Here is a 22,244-nt window from a genome sequence, read left to right as displayed (position 1 = left end):
CTCCACGGGTATTGGAAAGGGCAGGAGATGATATTGGCCTTTATCTATATCCCCCCACCATTTAAATCAATGGTTCTTTCACAGTTAGCTAAATATATATCTACAAAAAATCAATGTGCATTACTAGTGGCAGGTGATTTTAATGCAGTGCCTGACCCGGAGTTGGATCGGTTCTCTTCGCTTTCTGGACGCGGTCGCACTGGGTCCCCTTTAACTGCTGTGTGCCAGGAGCTGGCGCTGGTTGATATCTGGCGTCACCTCTATGGCAATAAAAAAACCTTTTCATGTTTTAGCCAGTCACACGGGTCAATGTCCCGTATTGATCTGGCCTTTGCAAGCCGGGATTTGTGCAGTCGCGTCCTGAGAATGAAATATGAACCTCGTGGAATTTCGGATCATTCCCCAGTTCTGATCGCGTTTGCGGAGACCCCAACTGCAGGAAGGACCTTTAAACTGAATCCGCACTGGTTTGATGTGATAGGGGAGCAATCCCGACTAGACCAGGATATACAGGAATTCTGGGGTATCAATGTAGGCTCAACCCATATTTATTTTGTGTGGGACGCTCTGAAGGCCCATATAAGAGGCTTATACTTTAACAAAATTAATAGGTTCAGAATAGAATTGCGGCGCAGGGAACAGAGTCAATAAGGAGTCTACGCGCTGCATTAATTGAATGCCATAAGGAGCAATACATTAATCAGTTAAAGGAGGCTAATTCACAGCTGAAGACACTCTTGTATAACAAAGCACAACACAAGCTCCTATTTCAAGGTCAGAATCGCTTTTGTGAATCCGGTAAAACGGGCAGGTTTTTGGCTCGCTTGGTGGCCAATCAGAGAGAGGCTACTAGTATAAGAGAAATTAGGAATTCGCAGGGTGTTGGGGTGAGATCTGCAGAGAAGATTAGGGAGGAATTTGTGAAATATTATTCTACCCTTTATAATTCTGATTCTATGTTGAGCCGTACTGATATGGATCAATATCTTCAACACTTGGAGCTCCCCCAGCTATCTGTACAAGATAGAGAGAAGTTGGATTCTCCCATTTCTCTGGAGGAACTTCAAGCGACTCTTCCATCCCTAAAATATAATTCATCTCCAGGCCCAGATGGATTGCCGTTTGAATTGTATAGGTACCATGCCAAATCACTTCTGCCGATCCTACTTTTAGTTTTGAATGAATCCTGTACATTTGGATCTCTGCCTCCATCATTTAGAGAGGCAGTGATTACCCTGGTCTTAAAAAAGGAGAAGGATCCATGCAATATGGGGTCATATAGACCTATATCGCTCCTAGATACGGACTATAAGATCTTTGCAAAAATTTTGGCTAATCGCCTGAAAAGGGTTATAGCCTCTCTGGTACACCCCGATCAGACGGGCTTTATCCCGGGCCGCCAAATACATATGAGTCTATATAGGGTCTATCTGAATTTGTCTCTCGGGGGCAGTATAGACCACTCCGTCCTGTCTTTGGACGTCGCAAAAGCGTTTGACAGGATGGAGTGGCCTTTTTTGTGGGCTACAATGTCTCGCTTTGGCCTCGGGAATTCATTTTTGGAAATTACCCGAATGTTATATGAACAGCCGGTCGCATGTATCAATATCAACGGTGTTAGTTCTTCGCCTGTTATGATGCGGAGAGGGATGAGACAGGGCTGCCCCCTGTCTCCACTCCTCTTCGCCCTTTTTATTGAACCACTGGCTTGTCGGATCCGATCAGATAATTGTATAGAAGGCTTTGGGGTGGCGGGAGTGAATGACAAAATAAGCTTATATGCTGATGATGTGATTCTGTTCTTGGACCAGGGTTGGAAAATTCTCCCGTACGTGATAGAGGTAATAGAAGACTATGGTAAACTATCAGGCTATAGGATTAATTGGTCAAAGTCATCGCTCCTCCCGTTCAACCGGAAAGCTGTAGATGAAGGAAAGCGAGTCCGTGTCTTGGTCCCTAATGATACCCTGGACTATTTGGGGGTTAAGATAGGGGTCCCTATAAATAGGTTCTACGAGCTTAATTTGGCCCCGGTGCTGAATAAAGTTAAGGCCAAGATAAGCGCTTGGCGGAAATTGATACTGGCACAGACAGATCGAATAGCATTGATTAAGATGATTATATTACCTATAGTCTTATTCCCGATGTGTGCTTCCCCTATCTGGATCGATGATATCTTCTTTCATAGACTGGAGATCCTGATTAACGATTTAATTTGGGGAAGGAAGAGGGTGCGGATAAAGCAGAGATATCTATGGTTGTCAGAGGCAGATGGTGGGCTGTCACTACCTTTTTTTCAAGGTTATTATTTATGTTCACAGATTCAGCGTTGTTGTCACTGGAAAGGGAATTTACTTTCACGGTATTTGATTAAAGTAATTGATAAACCAATAGAGAATATTTTTACATGTTTGGAGACTGGGTCTATGGGAACGAGGAAGTCTTTGCTTATCCCTTGCTCACTACAGAGGGTGTGGAACAGGCTGAAGGAGATCCTCAAAGTCTCCGATCCGTTTGTTTTCACCCCCCTGTGGGAGAATAGGGGGCTAGAGGAATTCTTTAAAATTACAGATTTTGGTTACTGGTCACGTAAGGGTATTAACAGGGTGCCTCATCTTTTTTATATGGGCCAGTTTAAATCACTTTCAGAATTTGGCTGTACTGATAGTTCACCATTAGATTTATTTATGTATACACGATTGAAACATATATTCGATGCCTCTAGGAATAGGGGCGGTATTTTTCCACGAGAGAATATATTTTTTGATTACTGTGACGCCCAGAAGGATGAGAAGGTGAAGATATCTAGATTATATGCTAAACTCCGAACAGCACTGGCAACTGTAACACCTTTTAAAAGCCCAAGTAAGTGGGAGCAAGAGCTGAACTGTTCTCCACTGCAGTGGTCCACTATTTATAGGAATGTGAGAAAGGCGACAGTCTCCAGTGCTCATAGACTAATCCAATTTAAGATCCTCCATCGACTGTACTACACGCCAAAAATCCAAGGAAAATTTCCCCAAAATAAAGCCCGGGATTGTTGCTGCCCTAAATGCGGATATGTTAATGCGGACTATGTCCATCTGATTTGGAGTTGCAGTAAAATAAAAAAATATTGAGATGAGGTTTTCTCTACCCTACAAAAGGAGTCTTTAACGAACTATAACCCGGGGATCTTGACAGTGATTTTGGGATATGACTTGTCAGAAATTGAAGCCTCACGTCAGGTTAGACAGCTTTGGTTGAGGGGATTGATGGTGGCTAAAGTTATATTGATCAATTATTGGGGTTCTGTCTCCCCGCCCTCGATAAGAGAGTGGGGTTTATACCTTCAACAAATTAGAATATATGAGGATATAGAAAGGAAACGGAGAACTGCACGCATAACTACGTAGCGACATCTAGGATATTTATTATTCTTTGATATTTGATTGAATGGAGTGGACGACAGCCAATGGGGGGGATGGGATATATATATTTATATATATATATATATATATATATATATATATATTCAGACTTCTTACTATCTTTGGTGTGAATTTAAGTTGACTTATATAATCTGTCTACAATGAAGTCTATAATTGTTATACTATCTACACCAATGTATTTAACACTGGTTCATGTACTAATTGTGATTTCTAAAATAAAAATAAATATATAATTAAAAAAAAAGTATAAAAACGCAAAGTGGGATAACCCCTTTAAAGAGGACCTTTCATCAGTTTTGACATAGGCTAATTATGGTATTACCTTGTAGGGCGGCCCCCACTGATGCCATGGGTGTTTTTTTTTTTTTTTAAAAAGTCCCAACCCCCGTTCGTTCGCTGTGGCCCCCCCCCCCTCAATGATTTGGCGCGCTGTATTATAATGAGCAGTAAACTCGCAATGGAGAGGAGACGCAGTCTTCTGCTGTGGGCGACTCCTTCTGCTTGGCTGTGAGTGCGATCCAATCAGAGCGGACCGCTCACAGCCAGGGAGAAGGAGCTCAAGTTCTCGCAAAACTTGCCCACTCTTCTTCTTTGTTCTCGGGTGGTTTTACCCACATACTCGATTCCACAGCCGCATACTGCTCTATAAATCACTCCTTTAGACCGACAGTTAATAAAGCTTTTGATGTTATCTTTTTTTTGTGTGTTACATGACTGGTGAAAGAGCGGCCTTGGGTGATATGTGGGCAGGATACACAGCCACTACATCGGTAACATCCACGGATGGGATGTAACCATCCCCCGTTATTTTTGGTATTACCCCGGGCCTTTACAATTGTGCCAGTTAATAAACCTAAACATAGAAAACTTATATTCTCAACATGGTAAGGCTATAGTAAGTAGTGTATATGATATGTATATGCTAGGACACAGCTGGGAAGGGGAATTTGCAGAGCACCAGGTGCTATTTTTTGAGCTGTTTAACATACAGACAAAAGAAAGATATCTTTTCAATCAGCATGATCAACCACAGCGGGCAGTATGCCTGGTTTAATAGCGTTAATCAGGCTGACAGAGCCTCTTTAACGGGCAGCAGAGTCTTTGGTTAGGCTGCCACTGGTTAATTTACATACTTGGCTTGTTTAGGAATGCACATATCCATTATAGCAGAGCTGAGCATCTCACGGTGAGAGGGATTATAGTTCGGGTATATACACATATACATGTGCAGCATTAGAGAATGGATGTCGTGTCAGCAGAGATGCAGGGAGATAGACTTTAGCCTCATGGTTTAATCTTTGCACTGTGAATTCCTATCAAGCCCTGGAGATGGATCGTAGAATCTGTCCCCTGTGATTACAGGGCATTATGTGTGTACTCCTAAAGACCACTGCAGCAAAGCAATGCATACAAGCTTGATAGGGTGATAAGTGGCTGCCAGGGTGCCGCTTGTCTCATGAGGAGATTTTGCTTGTCTCCCTTGGACAGAGACCAGACTTTCCATCACTGCATCACCAATGTTCCTGTGCTGACCCAGAATGACCTAATCATTATACCCTCTTCAGGCCTGGCATTTCAGTTGGAATTAAAGGGGTCCTCTCACTTCAGCAAGTGGCATTTATCATGTAGAGAAAGTTAATACCAGGCAATTCCTAATATTTTTGTGATTATCCATATTGCTTCCTTTGCTAGATGGATTCATTTTTCCATCACATTATACACTACTCGTTTCCATGGTTACAGACCACCCTGCAATCCATCAGTGGTGGTCGTGCTTGTACAATATAGGAAAAAACGTCAACCTTTCTGGTGGCCGGGACCATGGGAGCGCACATAGGCTAGTGCTTTTTCCTATAAGGAGGCAATATGGAGAATCACAATACATTAGGTAGTGCCTTGTATTACCTTTACTACATGATAAATGCCACTTACAGAAGTGAGAGCACCCCTTTAAGGGAAGTATAATACCATATTTTCCCCTATCTGCTACATCGATAGTTACTTTGATTATCCTGCAGTTATTCCCATTTTACTTATACAGCCATATTAGTTAACTGGTCTGCGGTATACTTTAAAAGGGGCTTATTAGCATCAGCATTGTGGACATTGGGTGTGTGATGCAGATGCATTATATTTAGTCCCAAATTTGTGGGAATTGTCATTCTTTTTGGCCATGAGAATTACCATTATCATATGGGCATTATCACAATAGTTTATTCTGATTCGTACACATAGTATCGCCTCCATTTTTGTATTGTTTGATTTGTGGAGTTTTTTTTGTTATTTGTGGTCCCCTGATGAACTGACCCCAGAGAACGGTTCAGAGAAACGCGTCAGGACAAAGTTTGCATTTCTGGGACATATGGTATGTGCTCCTTTTTTTCCCACTGGTTATCATATTTGAACGCCACTGGTTTATTTGGGAGCATATATGTATTATGTGCGATTAGTTATCTATGTTGTGACTTTATTATTTTCGGATACATGCATTGACTTATGACATTACTATTGGACTGTAGTCTTCTCGGCTGGCGGTATCTATCCCTTGTCGGGGACATATAGGGCCTGTCAGGAAGTTCGTGACACGGGATCGCCCCTAGCGGGGCAGCCATTCCATTTTTGCTAGGCAGGGCTTGTAGTTTGATAGGGCAAGTGTTAGGGTGAGATATTTATCCTTTCCGTGTCCCGTCCAGCCTTATTGCCAATGGCTTTTTATGGGCACAATCTGGTTTTAAAGGGGTTCTGCACTTTGGTGTAACTGATGATCTATCCTCTGTATAGATCATCAGCTTCTGATCGGCGGGGGTCCGACACCCAGGACCCCTGCAAATCAGCTGTTTGAGAAGGCAGCGGCGCTCCAGCAGCACCGCGGCCTTCTCACTGTTTACCGCTGGCCGAGTGACGTCACGACTAGTATCAACTAGTGTGGGCGGGGCTAAGCTCTGTTCACTTGAATGGAGCTTAGCCCCGCCCATGCTAGTTGATACTAGTCGTGACGTCACTCGGCCAGCGGTAAACAGTGAGAAGGCCGCGGTGCTGCTGGAACGCCGCTGCCTTCTCAAACAGCTGATCGGCGGGGTCCCGGGTGTCGGACCCCCGCCAATCAGATGCGGATGATCTATCCAGAGGATAGATCATCAGTTACACCAAAGTGCAGAACCCCTTTAATGATCATCAGTAAAGGTTACGTTTTGGTGAAGGTACTCTGATTATATTATAATTACATTACACTAGTGACTACCTGACATCTGATGTCTATATCTATCAGAACTGTGAGAAATTTGTGCAGCATTTTTGCAAAAGGAGAAAGAGAGAGGAAACAAGGACACTATGAAAATAACAGGGAAATATGTTCCCAAAATGGATTGCTGGAAGGGAGAGAGGAAAGGACAAGGACCCTGCACATAAGGGACAGAGGAAAGGACAAGGACCCTGCACATACGGGAGAGAGGAAAGGACAAGGACCCTGCACATACGGGAGAGAGGAAAGGACAAGGACCCTGCACATACGGGAGAGAGGAAAGGACAAGGACCCTGCACATACGGGAGAGAGGAAAGGACAAGGACCCTGCACATAAGGGAGAGAGGAAAGGACAAGGACCCTGCACATAAGGGACAGAGGAAAGGAGGAGGACCCTGCAGATGAGGGAGAGTTCATATCACCGTTATTTTCTCTTCATCTGATCCGTCAGAAGAACAGAAAATAAAGAAAAAATGGATCCTGTACTTTTCTGGTCTTCGCACGGATCAGAAGAACAGAAAAATGATTGTGATGTGAACACTTCCTAGCAGGGAAATACGTTCCGGAGATGGATGGACAGATGGAAGGAGAAAGGAAGGAAGGAAAGAAGGATTGTTGTATGGAAGAAGTACAGTAAAAACATCACATGTAAACAAACTGGAGACCAGTAATTCATCTGCAGACTCTGGATCAGTGTTAAAGGGGTCCTCTCACTTCAGCAAATAGCATTTATCATGTAGAGAAAGTTAATACAAGGCTCTTCCTAATGTATGGTGATTCTCCATATTGCCTCCTTTGCTGGCTGGATTCATTTTTCCATCATATTATACACTGCTCGTTACCATGGTTACGACCACCCTAAAATCCATCAGCGGTGGTTGTGCTTGGACACTTTAGGAAAAAGCGCCAGCCTCTCTGGTGGCCGGGACCATGGGAGGGCACATAGGCTGGTACTTTTTCCTGTAAGCACGACCATGGCTGCTGGATTGCAGAGTGGTCGTAACCATGGAAACGAGCCGTGTATAATGTGATGGAAAAACGAATCAAGCCAGAAAAGGAAGCAATATGGAGAATCACAATACATTAGTAAGGGCCTGGTATTAAATTTCTCTACATAATAAATGTTTTTTGCTGAAGTGAGAGGACCCCTTTAAGGGCCCTTTACACAAGCCGAGAATCCAAAAAATAATCACTACCGAGCATTCCTGGGGGTGTAAATGTGCGCTGATTACCCGATGAAGGACTGAAATGCTAGTTCGTCGGGTAATTAAAACGTTTGTGTGCACAGAATCGTGTTCACCGGCAGCAGATTGTGCTGTGCAAACAAGTCAGTATAGGGAAGAGAGATGGCATTAGTGGAGGAGATCGCTGCATGTAAATGCGTCTCCTCCACTGATGAGCAGGCGATTGTCAGGAAGGAATTCCTCTTTATGGAAACGAGCGATGGCATTAGTGATCATGTAAATGCGTCTCCTCCACTGATGAGCAGGTGATTGTCAGGAAGGAATTCCTCTGTATGGAGACGAGCGATGGCATTAGTGATCACTGCTCCCCATACTGTGGAGGAGATCGGTGCATGTAAATGTGTCTCCTCCACTGACGAGCAGGCGATTGTCAGGAAGGAACGCTTCTGTATGGGGACGAGCGATGGCATTAGTGATTACTGCTCCCCATACTGTGGAGGAGATCGCTGCCTGTAAATGTGTCTCCTCCACTGATGAGCAGGCGATTGTCAGGAAGGAACGCTTCTGTATGGGGACGAGCGATGACATTAGTGATCACTGCTCCCTATACTGTGGAGGAGATCACTGCATGTAAATGTGTCTCCTCCACTAGCGAGCAGCAGATTGTCAGAAGGAACACTTTCATGCCTCACATTCCCTGACATACTATCATAGTCATCCATCGAGGGGGAGCAGCAGCACAGTCATGTATGAAGAAGGCATGGCTGTGGAGCAAGTGCAATTACTATTATGGCTGCACTAGGCCCTGCCAAAATGTGTAGCAATGTTTTCTGCTTGGCACACGTGCCTGGGCTCCTGGTAGATCAGACAACTCAAGCTCTGCAAAAAGTTGATCCGTTACTGACAAAGGGAGATCACTATTAGAACCTCCCCATAGCCATAGGAGGATGAAAGTAAAGCTTTCCCTGTCACAGAAATAAATCAGCCCGAAGGTCTCTGTTATCAGTTGTGTCCTATACACGTCATATTCTACAAACCGAGACTGTAAAGTTGTTTGTAAAGTTTATACAAGTCCTATTCCAGGGTTTTATCAGTCTGACACACAATGTCCTTGGTAAGTTATCAGTTGTAGATTGTCTCTTGGTGCTGAAGTCCAGCAGATTATTCAGGAGATACCAGAAAGGATTGGACCTTGGAGAGGACCTGAAAGCAACATGTAGGCCAAGGATTCGCACTATCTGAAGTGAGACTGATAATTCACCTTGTGAGAGCGAAGTAAACAGTGCAGGTATTTTTTATTTGTCTTAAGGTCCCTTCACACGGACGATGAAACGTCTGAACAATCTCCTACTCGTCAGTGGAGGAGACACATTTACATGGAGTGATCTCCTCCACAGTATGGGGAGCAGTGATCACTAATGTCATCGCTCGTCCCCCATACAGAAGTGTTCCTTCCTGACAATCGCCTGCTCATCAGGGGAGGAGACACATTTACATGGAGTGATCTCCTCCACAGTATGGAGAGCAGTGATAACTAATGCCATCGCTCGTCCCTATACAGAAGCGTTCCTTCTGACAATCGCCTGCTCATCAGGGGAGGAGACACATTTACATGGAGTGATCTCCTCCACAGTATGGAGAGCAGTGATAACTAATGCCATCGCTCGTCCCTATACAGAAGCGTTCCTTCTGACAATCGCCTGCTCATCAGGGGAGGAGACACATTTACATGGAGTGATCTCCTCCACAGTATGGAGAGCAGTGATTACTAATGCCATCGCTCGTCCCCATACAGAAGCGTTCCTTCTGACAATCGCCTGCTCGTCAGTGCAGGAGACACAGTTACATGCAGCGATCTCCTCCACAGTATAGGGAGCAGTGATCACTAATGCCATTGCTCGTCCCCATACAGAAGCGTTCCTTCCTGACAATCACCTGCTCGTCAGTGGAGGAGACACATTTACATGGAGTGATCTCCTCCACAGTATAGGGAGCAGTGATCACTAATGCCATTGCTCGTCCCCCATACAGAAGCGTTCCTTCCGCGGTATTTACATGCTGAGATCTCCTCCACAATATGACTTGTTGTTTGCCGGCAGCAGATACTGTTTGCACAGAACAATCTGCTGCGGGCAAATAATAATTTTTGTGACCGCACAAATAATCTGTTTCCAGATGAATGAGTGATATTGCTTCTTCATTGGGTAATCGGCGGTACATTTACACCGCCAGATAATCTCTAATGAGTGTTTTAATGAATGTTCATTGGCGATTATCTGTGGGATTCTCGGCCCGTGGAAAAAAGAAGCAGCATGGCCTGTTGCATCAAAAACCTCAAGATGAATATGCAGCTTTGTACTGAAGTGAACACCCATTGGTTAGAAAAAAAAACGCACAAAAAAATTACACACTGATTTTTTAAGCGTGTTTTTCAAAAATCCTTCGAGTGAACTGGCCCTTAGACTCAACAAAGCGGAACAATGTGTGAACAAGGCCAATGCGGAAAATGGGATTTATTGTTAAATAGGATCTGTCAGCTGTTATGTCATGCGAGTTTTAGTTAGTACGGGCATTTCAATTAAAAATCTGCCATTCCTCTGTTATTCCTCCTGGTAACGTATGGATAATATGCCAACTGGACATTATTGCTTCCCTTGTCAATGGAGATTGAAAAACTGTGTAAGAAGTCAACATCTGTTTGGGGAACAGTAACAACAAGTTGTCAATTTCTTCATATATTTTTCAGGAGAAACAACAAAGGAACGAGACAATACAATGGTTTGTAAAAAAAAAAAAAAAATGCTCCTGAATTGCAATTTTACAAAAAAACTACTGGTCGTCGTTAGTGTTTAGACACTTTTATGTTTATAGAATTTCTGATTTATTTAAATATCACTTTATGGATATAAATCTAAAGATTCAGAATTTCTATAATACTAATTGAGTAAATAAATACTACTTTAGTAAGTAAATTTCAGGTGCAGATGGTGGTGCCCCTTGCAGACGAGCGTGTCCAGATTAGGTCCGGATGCGTTCAGTGAAAACTGTGCGATTTCGCAAGCAAGTCCATTCAGTTTTGTTTGCGACCGCTTTCAGTTTTTTTCGTGCGGGTGCAATGCGATTTAATGCGTTTTGCATGCGTGTGATAAAAAACTGAATGTTTACAAACATCTCCTAACATCTCTACCAACCATCCGTGAAAAACACATCGCATCCGCACTTGCTTGCAGATGCAATTTTCACGCAGCTCCATTCACTTCTATGGGGCCAGCATTGCGTGAAAATTGCAGAATATAGAACATGCTGCGATTTTCACGCAATGCACAAATGAGGCGTGAAAACCAACGCACATGTACACAGCCCCATTGAAATGAATTGGTCCAGATTCCATGGGAGCGCAATGCGTTTGTATCACGCATTGCACCCGCGGCCGAATACTTGCTCATGTGAAAGGGGCTTTAGGGCTCTTTCACACGAGTGGATGCCGTGCAGGTAATCCCCCGCCAAGCCCTGCTCCGGAAAGCAGAGCCACGGAGCAGTAACATGACTGATAATGCTCGGTGACTTTCTCTGATCTTTTTACTACAAAATCACGGTGACGACTTTATCTCACTGTGGTTTTATAGTAAAAAGGTCACAGAGAGGCACGGAGCATTATCAATCATGTTACTGCTCCGTGTCTCTGCTGTCCGGAGCGGGGCTTGACTCTCTTTCACGCAGTGGATTACCTGCACGGCATCTGCTCGTGTGAAAGAGCCCTTAGTTGCGCTGCTATCTGCGACTTCGCCCCGCTCATACCAGGTCTAAAAAAGCGGCGTGACGTGGGCAGGGAAGGGGACCGGCCGATAGGCGCGTCTCATTTACCATTTTCTACGCCTGTTACAAGCGTAAAAAATGGTCTGAATGTAAGACAGCTCGGAAGCTGGCTGACATTTGGAACTGGCTCTGGATGCGCCAAAGTTATAGAGAGGCCGGCGCCTCTTCATATCTTCGGCGGATCCTCCGCCAGCACAGGGGCTTATTAAGACCGTCATCTAAAAGGCAGTCTTAATAAATGTGTCCCTGAGTGTCTTAGGACAGACGATATTCAACTTGAAAAACACAAAACCTACAGACAGGTTTGCTAAAGTGTATTGTGAATATAATCGATATAAATGAAATAAGAACGCCAGTAAAATAACTAAAATGTAAAAATACAGAGAATTGTGTTGGTTAGGGAAGGACAACTTCTTCAATCCACGAGCAGACAGCACATGACTAGATGCCTGTGGGCTATAACCGCAGTGTCACACTGAGGAACATCCTGGTTTCATAAGCATTGGTTAGCTAAAGCCTATGTTATATATAGTATTTAACTATTAAGTATTTAACTGATCCTGAGTTACATCCTGTATTATACTCCAGAGCTGCACTCACTATTCTGCTGGTGCAGTGACTGTGTACATACATTACTTATCCTGTACTGATCCTGAGTTACATCCTGTATTATACTCCAGAGCTGTACTCACTATTCTACTGGTAGAGTCACTGTGTACATACATTACTTATCCTGTACTGATCCTGAGTTACATCCTGTATTATACTCCAGAGCTGCACTCACTATTCTGCTGGTGCAGTCACTGTGTACATACATTACTTATCCTGTTCTGATCCCGAGTTACATCCTGTATTATACTCCAGAGCTGTACTCACTATTCTGCTGGTGCAGTCACTGTGTACATACATTACTTATCCTGTACTGATCCTGAGTTACATCCTGTATTATACTCCAGAGCTGCACTCACTATTCTGCTGGTGCAGTCACTGTGTACATACATTACTTATCCTGTACTGATCCTGAGTTACATCCTGTATTATACTCCAGAGCTGCACTCACTATTCTGCTGGTGCAGTCACTGTGTACATACATTACTTATCCTGTACTGATCCTGAGTTACATCCTGTATTATACTCCAGAGCTGCACTCACTATTCTGCTGGTGCAGTCACTGTGTACATACATTACTTATCCTGTACTGATCCTGAGTTACATCCTGTATTATACTCCAGAGCTGCACTCACTATTCTGCTGGTGCAGTCACTGTGTACATACATTACTTATCCTGTACTGATCCTGAGTTACATCCTGTATTATACTCCAGAGCTGCACTCACTATTCTGCTGGTGCAGTCACTATGTACATACATTACTTATCCTGTACTGATCCTGAGTTACATCCTGTATTATACTCCAGAGCTGCACTCACTATTCTGCTGGTGCAGTCACTGTGTACATACATTACTTATCCTGTACTGATCCTGAGTTACATCCTGTATTATACTCCAGAGCTGCACTCACTATTCTGCTGGTGCAGTCACTGTGTACATACATTACTTATCCTGTACTGATCCTGAGTTACATCCTGTATTATACTCCAGAGCTGCACTCACTATTCTGCTGGTGCAGTCACTATGTACATACATTACTTATCCTGTACTGATCCTGAGTTACATCCTGTATTATACTCCAGAGCTGCACTCCCTATTCTGCTGGTGCAGTCACTGTGTACATACATTACTTATCCTGTACTGATCCTGAGTTACATCCTGTATTATACTCCAGAGCTGCACTCCCTATTCTGCTGGTGCAGTCACTGTGTACATACATTACTTATCCTGTACTGATCCTGAGTTACATCCTGTATTATACTCCAGAGCTGCACTCACTAGTCTGCTGGTGCAGTCACTGTGTACATACATTACTTATCCTGTACTGATCCTGAGTTACATCCTGTATTATACTCCAGAGCTGCACTCCCTATTCTGCTGGTGCAGTCACTGTGTACATACATTACTTATCCTGTACTGATCCTGAGTTACATCCTGTATTATACTCCAGAGCTGCACTCACCAGTCTGGTGGTGCAGTCACTGTGTACATGCATTACATTACTTATCCTGTATTAGAAAAAAAAAAAAATCCTATGCATTTAGCTGTATGTCTGTCCACGACTTTCTCACATTTCCTGTGCACATTCAGTGTCTGCAGGCAGTCAGCATGCAAGGAATGCAGCCAAACGATGAAGGTGAGAACATACAGGCTGTGCGCTGGCGAAGAGTGACAGGGGCACTAATTAGCATGTGATTAGCGGGGCTCCCCTGGCCTCACATACATGTAATTCTTATCTCGTTAACAGTACTGTTCGTTAACTGAAACTTTAAAAGGTAATTGCACAAAAATAAATAAATAAATAAATAAAAATGTTCCCATGTAAATCTTCTTTAGAGAACCTATGTGCACTGCACAGCATGGTCTAAATATTTCAGGTTGTTGCCGAGCAACTGGCACCTCACCCAGCGGGTGACACCACTGGGTCTCCATGCTCCTATGGAGACCAGTAGCATCATTCATCACTATACTCGGGAAAGCAATGGTGTACAATGAAGAGAGGGGGCAAACATCGAAATAAATTGCTAATTATGGGGCCAGGTTTTGCCATCCTGGGCGCAGACCTGATGATGGTGCCCACCCCACACCCTTTGCATGACCCCAGTTCAGTCAAGAGAGAACCCCCAATTATCACTCCAGTCTCTGATGAGGCAACCTCTTTCACAATGCAGCCGTTCTCTGAACCCCTAGCAAACCGGGTCGCCGGGAAAAGCAGCGGTCACTGCATGGAGGCTCGAGTCCACCAGAACGGGAGCTCACAGAGGGGGTCCTGAGCGGTCGACCCCCCCCCCCCCCCACCATGATGTCTATATAGTCTAATAGGATATACGCCTTCATGAGACAACCACGTTAATGTGACGGAATATAAAATCCACAAATATAATAATGCTGCACACACTCCTGGCAGTATCAGTGCGGCTTTACGAAGCATCACTGCATCCGAGAAAACATTACCGCATGAGTGTTACTGCTGCACCCAACATTCTCGCAGGTTTCACAATTCTGTAATTCGTGCCATTGAATCAAAACGCTGAAGCAGAACCTTAATAACGGACAGAGCGATCTGCAGGTGAAATACAATCCTGCATATTTTGGAAAATCTGACAAGCACAGTCTTGCAGTAATTGAAGGGAAGGCATTTAAAAGTGTTGATTTACTGAAAACATAACTTTTTTTACTTACGCAATGTAGAAGAAATTATTGTCACGGATGATATTGCAGATAGCTGGAAGTTATGGATAAACATCCGACTGGCTTGATCCCAAACTAAGGAGCATAAAGGTGACCCCTGGAAAACCCTAAGAGCTCACCCTGACTGCTAAGCACATACAAGGGTCTCAGAGGTAGACAGTTGCATGCCCTCGTACCTAGACTGTGTGACACCTGGAAACCCTATAATAGTGAGGGGACACGACCACCGGCTCCCTGCACTTAATACGGAGGGAGTCAGGGTCACCTAGATTCAAGCCAGCAAGTAAACACAATACAAGAAAGGACTTATCTGAACGAGCAGTAACAGACATCTCCAGCAGTGATCACTTCAATCCAGGAAGTAGTATAAACCGCAAAGTGAGGCAGTATGGGAAGGAATATAAAGGGAGGCAATTAGTGTGAATAGGTGACAGCTGGGAGAAGGAAAGGAGATGAGAAAGTGAAACCAAAACAAAGAACATCATGCAAGAGGTACAGAAGAACGTCTGCCAGACTTCTCAGAGAGCTGGCGGTGACAATTATGATCTGATCTGCAGAGCGAAGGCCAGAAGGAAAAAAAACATTGTGCAGAAGGGTTTTCACTTTCTGTCAGCAATGTGATGTTATTTACATGGGAATGCATGTTGGAGGTGGCTGGGGCACGTTGATGTTATTTACATGGGCCTATATGTTGAAGGCAGCTGTGGGAGGGAGTGATAATATTTACATGGGACTGAATGTTGAAGGCAGCCAGGGGAAGGTGATGTTATTTAAATGGGACTGTATTTTGGAGGGGGCTGTAGATAGAGAGGGATGTTATTTACATGGACTGTATATTGGAGGGGGCTGGAGAGATAGTGTGATGGTATTTACATGGGACTGTATGGCGGAGGGAGGGAAATAATGTTATTTACATGGGAATGTATGGTGGAGTGGCTGAGGAATTATAATTTCTGAGGACACTAAACTGAGGAATATAAATACTGGAGGCACTTCAGGGCGAGCATTATAACCGTAGCTGACAATATAAATACTGGAGGCACTGCAGGCGGCATTATAAATACTGGGAGGGCTTCAGGGCGAGCATTATAATAGTAGCTGACAATATAAATACTGGGGGCACTGTAGGGGCAATATAACAGGGGGCGATATAAATACTGGGGGCACTGTAGGGGCATTAAAACAGTAGGGGACAATATAAACACTGGGGGCACTGTAGGGGCAATATAAATACTGGGGGCACTGTAGGGGCAATATAACAGTAGGGTGCAATATAAATACTGGGGGCACTGTGGGGGCATTATAACAGTAGGGGGCGATATAAATACTGGGGCACTTCAGGGTGAGCATTATAACAGTAGGGGGCATTATAAATACTGAGGGCATTTTAAATCCAGGTGACATTAGGCGTTCTTATTACTACTGGGGGCTCTATAGGAGGGTCTTATAGATCCACATTATTTCTACTAAGAGCACTGTGGGGGGCCTTATTACTACTGGGGGGTCGGCAGAGAGCTTTATTACCACTGAGGGAACAATAGGAGGGCCTTATTTCTACTGGAGGCTCTGTAAGGAGATTATTAATACTGGAGGGCTCTTCTACTAATGGAGGCACTCTTGGGGAGCACTATCACGGTTGGGGGCAGTATTACAAATGAGGGTATTCTAGAAGGGAATTACTATTGGTGGGACTATGAGGAGCACTATTACTATGGGGGGGGGGCACACATTTTTCTTCAGGATAGTATCTGGGGGTACAGATAAACAAGGAAGCTAAGATGTCCGTGTGTCACACTCTGCAGAGACGAGGCGGCTGAGAGAAGTTGTCTGGACGGAATGGAGAAGATGATGACAGAGAAGATCTACATCGGAGGAGACGTCACCTGGAGGCCCTGGATGTGACAGGTATGTGCTGCTGTATAGCAAGTACAGGAAAATGTCTTCAGTGCTGGTGTTTGCGGGGGAGGGGGGGGGGGGGGGGTGGCGGTTGGTCAACTTAGAGAATTGGGCCATATGCATTGGGGCTTGGGCCCCAGATCTTTTGAGACCCTAGCAACGCCCCTGGTGCAACTTAAAGGGAACCTGTCAGCAACGTTACGCTGCCCACACTAACGGCAGAATAAAGTACAGACAGGCGAGTTGATTTCAGCGTCGGTCATTTATAAGATAAAAGTAAGTGGTTGCCGAGAACCAACATCACAATCATTGCAGACTGGGCCTGGAAAAGAGTCCCGACCACCTGAGAAGAGTCCTGGTTACTCCTGGTCTCCGGCTGATGACTGACCGGCTTCTGCCTAGTTGTCTCCCTTTCTCTCTAGGAGAGACAGTGGCGTAACTACCAGGGAAGCAGCTGCTTCGGGGCCCGGGCTGACAAGGGGCCCGGCCCCCGGCAGCGTGCCCTGTCTATCCCTGCAGAGCTAAACATATGGGGATCCCTCAGCTCCGCGCCCCCCCTCCCAGTATACCAGACATAGGGGCTCTGCGCCCTGCAGCTCAGTGTAGATGCCAGATCCTTCTAAGCTACAGGACCTTTGATGATGTCATGACCATGTGACCGGTCATGTGGGTGGGAGGAGCCAGGCTGTGGACTGGTAGCGCCTTTATGATCCTCATCTGCTCCTGACTTTGGCTTGAACTGTTGAACATATGAGGTTAGCACCCTAGCACTTACAATTCCGGGTACTTAGGGGTTAATGCAGGGATGATGTGTATGGCCTCATTCACACATTGCAGATTTAGTCAAATCTGCAAACAAGATGTACAGCGAGCTTGTAGCAGAGCTGTGTGTGTCTGCCTACCCAGAGCAGCTGTGTGTGGGGTGCATGTAGCAGAGCTGAGGGTGCTTCATGTGTATAATGCAGCAACGATAGGTGTATAGTGTGAATCCAGGACAGTAGTGTGTGTGTCTGCCTACCCAGAGCAGCTGTCTGTGGGGTGCATGTAGCAGAGCTGAGGGTGCTTCATGTGTATAATGCAGCAAAGATAGGTGTATAGTGTGAATCCAGAACAGTAGTGTGTGTGGTGTATGTAGCAGGGCTGTGTGTGTCTGCCTACCCAGAGCAGCTGTGTGTGGGGTGCATGTAGCAGGGCTGAGGGTGCTTCATGTGTATAATGCAGCAAAGATAGGTGTATAGTGTGAATCCAGCACAGTAGTGTGTGTGGTATATGTAGCATAGCTGTGTGTGTCTGCCTACCCAGAGCAGCTGTGTGTGGGGTGCATGTAGCAGAGCTGAGGGTGCTTCATGTGTATAATGCAGCAAAGATAGGTGTATAGTGTGAATCCAGGACAGTAGTGTGTGTGGTGTATGTAGCAGAGCTGTATGAGACAGAGGAATGTATAATGTGCACAGCGGACCTGTGTATGTAAAATGTGCAAAAACCCTGATGCTCTCAAAAAGAGCAAGCAATATAAAACATTGTAGTTTGATACCTTTTACCCCTTAAAGACCGGCCCCATTTTCATTTGTACATTAGCCATAACCTTTTTATTTTTCCATTCACAGTTATATGAGGGCTTATTTTGTGTGGGACAAGATGCATTTTTTTAAATGCCGCCAATTAGTTTACCATGTCTTGTATCAGAAAGCAGGAAAAAAATATATTTGTGGGTTAAAAAAACGAAACAAAAAAAAACACATACAATTCCGCCAAGATTTTTGAGGTTTTCACATCACAGCGTTCACTAAAAATGCCGTCTTTATTCTGCGGCTCAATACGATACTAAACTTGTATGGTTTTTATTTGGTTTAATTACTTTAAAAAATTACTTTTCTATATTTCGGTCTATGTGAGGGCTTGTTTTTGTTTAACGATCAGTAGTTTTCTGGGGGAAGGGGGGGGGGGGGGCCCCCATACAAAAATTTGCTGTGGGGCCCAGTCACTTCTAGTTACGCCCCTGAGGAGAGAACTGCCAATCATCAGCAGATGGCGGGAGAGCAGGAGATTATAATAACCAGGACTCTTCTCAGGTAGATCTGACTCTTTCGAGGCCTGGGCTGCAGTGATTATGATGCTGGTTCTCGGCAACCACTGACTTTTAGCTGATGAGTCACACAGCGCTGACATCAGCATTTCTGTCACTATTTTATACTGCCCTTAGTACGGTCAGCATAACGTTGATGACAGGTTCCCTTTAGGGTCCATTCACACGTCCGTAATTTGGGTCCGCATTTGTGGACCCATTCACTTTCAATGGGGCTGGAACGGATGCAAATCCACATTTCCTGGATCCGCATCCGTTTTTTCGGGATCCGCAATTTCGTTCCTGGAAAAAATAGAACATGTCCTATTCTTGTCCGCAATTGCGGACCAGAAAAGGCATTTTCTATTATAGTGTCTGTGATGTGCGGATACGCAAATTGCGGATCGCACATTGCAGGTGTCCGTGTTTTGCGGATCCGCAAAACACTTACGGACGTGTGAATGGACCCTTAAAGGGGTTGTCCCACGAAAAATATTCTACAGTTTTCAAACCAGCACCTGGATCTAAATATAATAAAAAATGTATTATAGCTGCTGAGTTATTCAATGAAATCTATCTGTATAGCGCACATGCTCAGCTCTAGCCTTCAACTGCCACTAGCTGCAGCAGACAAGGCACGCCCCCTGAGAAAGGACACGCCCCCTGAGCTGCCAGCTTGAAATAAATCTAGCTAAACGATTGGAGTAATGAATGGGGAGATCTCTGGATCCATGTGAGGTGCAGGGATGGCTGCAGCTTTTTTAGAAAGAGGTTGTCATGTAGTGGACGCTGCCTGATTTTCATTTTTTACATTACTCATAGGATAACCCCTTTAAAATCGGTTCTATTCATTTGAAAGGAGCAGCAAGCACATAGATTTCTGCAAGCCCCATTCAGGTAAATGGAACTGATTTTCAGTCGCAGAAAATTCTTCAACAAAATCCACAGTGTGTGAAGGCACCTTACGGCCCCTTTCACACAAGCGTGACGGATTAGGTCCGGATGCGTTCAGTGAAACTCGCACCATTGCGTTCAGTTGTTTAGGTGCAATTTTTCCGCACAGGTGCGATGCGTTTTGATGCGTTTTTCACGCACGTGATAAAAAACTGAAGGTTTACAAACAACATCCCCTAGCAACCATCAGTGAAAGACGCATTGCATTCGCACTTGCTTTCGGATGCGATGCGTTTTTCACTGGAGCCCTATTCACTTCTATGGGGCCAGGGCTGCGTGAAAAACACAGAATATAGAACATGCTGCGTTTTTCACGCAACGCAGAAATGATGCATGAAAAAAAAAAAAAACTCATGTGCACAGACTCATTGAAATGAATGGGTCAGGATTCAGTGCGGGTGCTATGTGTTCACGTCACGCATTGCACCCGTGAGGAAAACTCGCTCATGTGAAAGAGGCCTAAAGGCGCTGCAGTGCTTCATTGTCTAAACTGGCCCAGTGGCAGAACCTGGAACTGCAGCTTGTCCCATTCAGTTGACTGGGACAAGCTGCAAGAGCTGCGGCCCCTTCATCGTGCTGACTGGCAGTGGTTCATAGGCTCTTACCTCCATCAATCAATCCTGAAGGACTCTTAGGCCCCTTTCAGACGAGCGAGTTCCACACTCTGGCCTTGCAGTGTATGTGGCAGCTCCCGTCCTGACCTCCCAGCACTGACGGGGGCTCATAGCATTATATTGATTTATGATACTATGTAACTGTTAGAGTTCTGGAATGTATTGGATAACACTGACATAATGCTGTTAGTGTTATCGAATACATTCCAGGACTGTAAGGCCTCATGCACACGGCCGTTGTGTGGCCTTTCTGTGCATTGGGGACCGCAAGAGGGAGTCCCTCTTCACATGTGCAGGCTGGGTGCAAAGGTTAACGTTAGGTTTTCCAGCGTTAAGCTCCCTTCTCCTCCACTTCTGATCCCCGCTTGAAGTGGCATCTACCACTGCCAGCCAATCAGTGGCCCCAGTGGTGGTAGAGGTCACATGATGTGCCCTCTAACATTACCACGGAGGCCATTAATTGGTGACATGTCACACTTTTGGTCCGGCAGGGACTGGAAGCAGAGGAGAAGGGACTCTGGCGCTGGAACCAGTGTCAGGGACTGGCGAGTTACCGCTGCTGCACATATAAGAAGGGGTTCTCTGAGACCGGGAACCCCTAAGAGCAGCACTATCATAACATTTAATCAGTTAGGGCTCATGCACACGGCTGTTGCGGATCCGCAAAACACGGATACTGGACATGTGCATTCCACATGTTGCAGAATGGAAGCCCCTATTAGAACAGTCCTATCCTGGTCTGTAATGTGGACAATAATAGGACATGTTCTATATTTTTGCAGACATAAGCACAACATGGAAGGCACCTGAAGTCATTTCCATTTTTTTTTTTTGCAGCCGCATTGAAGTGAATACGGGCTGCATAAAAACGGAACGTACACGGAAAAAAATGTGTGCATGAGCCCTTATCCTATGCAGCCATTGATATGAATAATATTAGCAAGAACTGACACATTGTGGCAGCTGAATATGTGGATAAGTGGATATGAGACAAGACCATAACGTTTACATTACCCCGTCAATGGGGCGAAATCAGCTACATGATCAGGCCCTGTAGGTGCGCGCTACTGCAGATCCGCACCAAAGTGCAAAGTTTAGTTAATGACGCAATAAAATAAATAAATAGAATAGAATAGAAGTCCCAATATTTGTGCCTAGCTTAGACATTACAATGAAGCATTATATGAGCAATGTCTCTCTAGGGCTTGCACTGAGCTGTAGTCCTCCCCTGCTGTAAACTGTTATAAGTGTTCACTGCTGCCTTTCCCTGCACAGCACGGGCACTTGCATCATTTCTTCCCATTAAATGCATTTCAGAGTTCTGATAGCTTTCGTTTTTTCAATAAAAGAATTATCTATAGAAGTAAGAGACTGAGTTTGGTGCCTTTTACCTGCCTTGTGTGTCTGTGTGTCAGGGCCTGGCTCCATGCAGATTCTTTGTGCTGGGAGGATAATATGTGCAGGCGGCTCTAGCACCCCCTCCGCTCTGCTCTCCTCCCCTCGTGTGACACACTCAGCCTGCTCACCAATGGCACCGGCCATAGCAAACACATCATCTACTCACTAACATGTGGATTGGTGCAAACGCCTCAAACCACCATCTGAGACCAGCATGTTACCATAACAATATGTAGACTTGTCCTGGGCGATCAGAGGAAGGATGCGAGTGTCTGATGTATGCACTGCGTATATATAATGCAGAGTGTGTGTCATCTATCCGTCCGTCTATCTAATATCTATGC

The 22,244-nt window shown here is 44.8% G+C and overlaps 1 protein-coding gene across 2 annotated transcripts in view; it reads right to left on the bottom strand.

Moving 5' to 3' along the window:
* The window catches only part of DHCR7 (7-dehydrocholesterol reductase), a 47,180-nt gene extending 25,199 nt beyond the window's left edge, over window positions 1-21,981 (bottom strand). The window contains exon 1 of one of the 2 annotated variants that reach the window (XM_040409692.1): window positions 21,894-21,981. The gene's annotated coding sequence lies outside the window, so the exon portion shown is untranslated. The remainder of the gene's footprint in view (window positions 1-21,893) is intronic. The other variant, XM_040409693.1, reaches the window with a different exon arrangement.
* Between the last annotated feature and the right edge of the window lie 263 nt (window positions 21,982-22,244).

Source organism: Bufo bufo, chromosome 10, assembly GCF_905171765.1.
Source record: "Bufo bufo chromosome 10, aBufBuf1.1, whole genome shotgun sequence".
Taxonomy (NCBI): Eukaryota; Metazoa; Chordata; class Amphibia; order Anura; family Bufonidae; genus Bufo; species Bufo bufo.
This window is presented reverse-complemented; position numbering and strand designations above follow the sequence as displayed.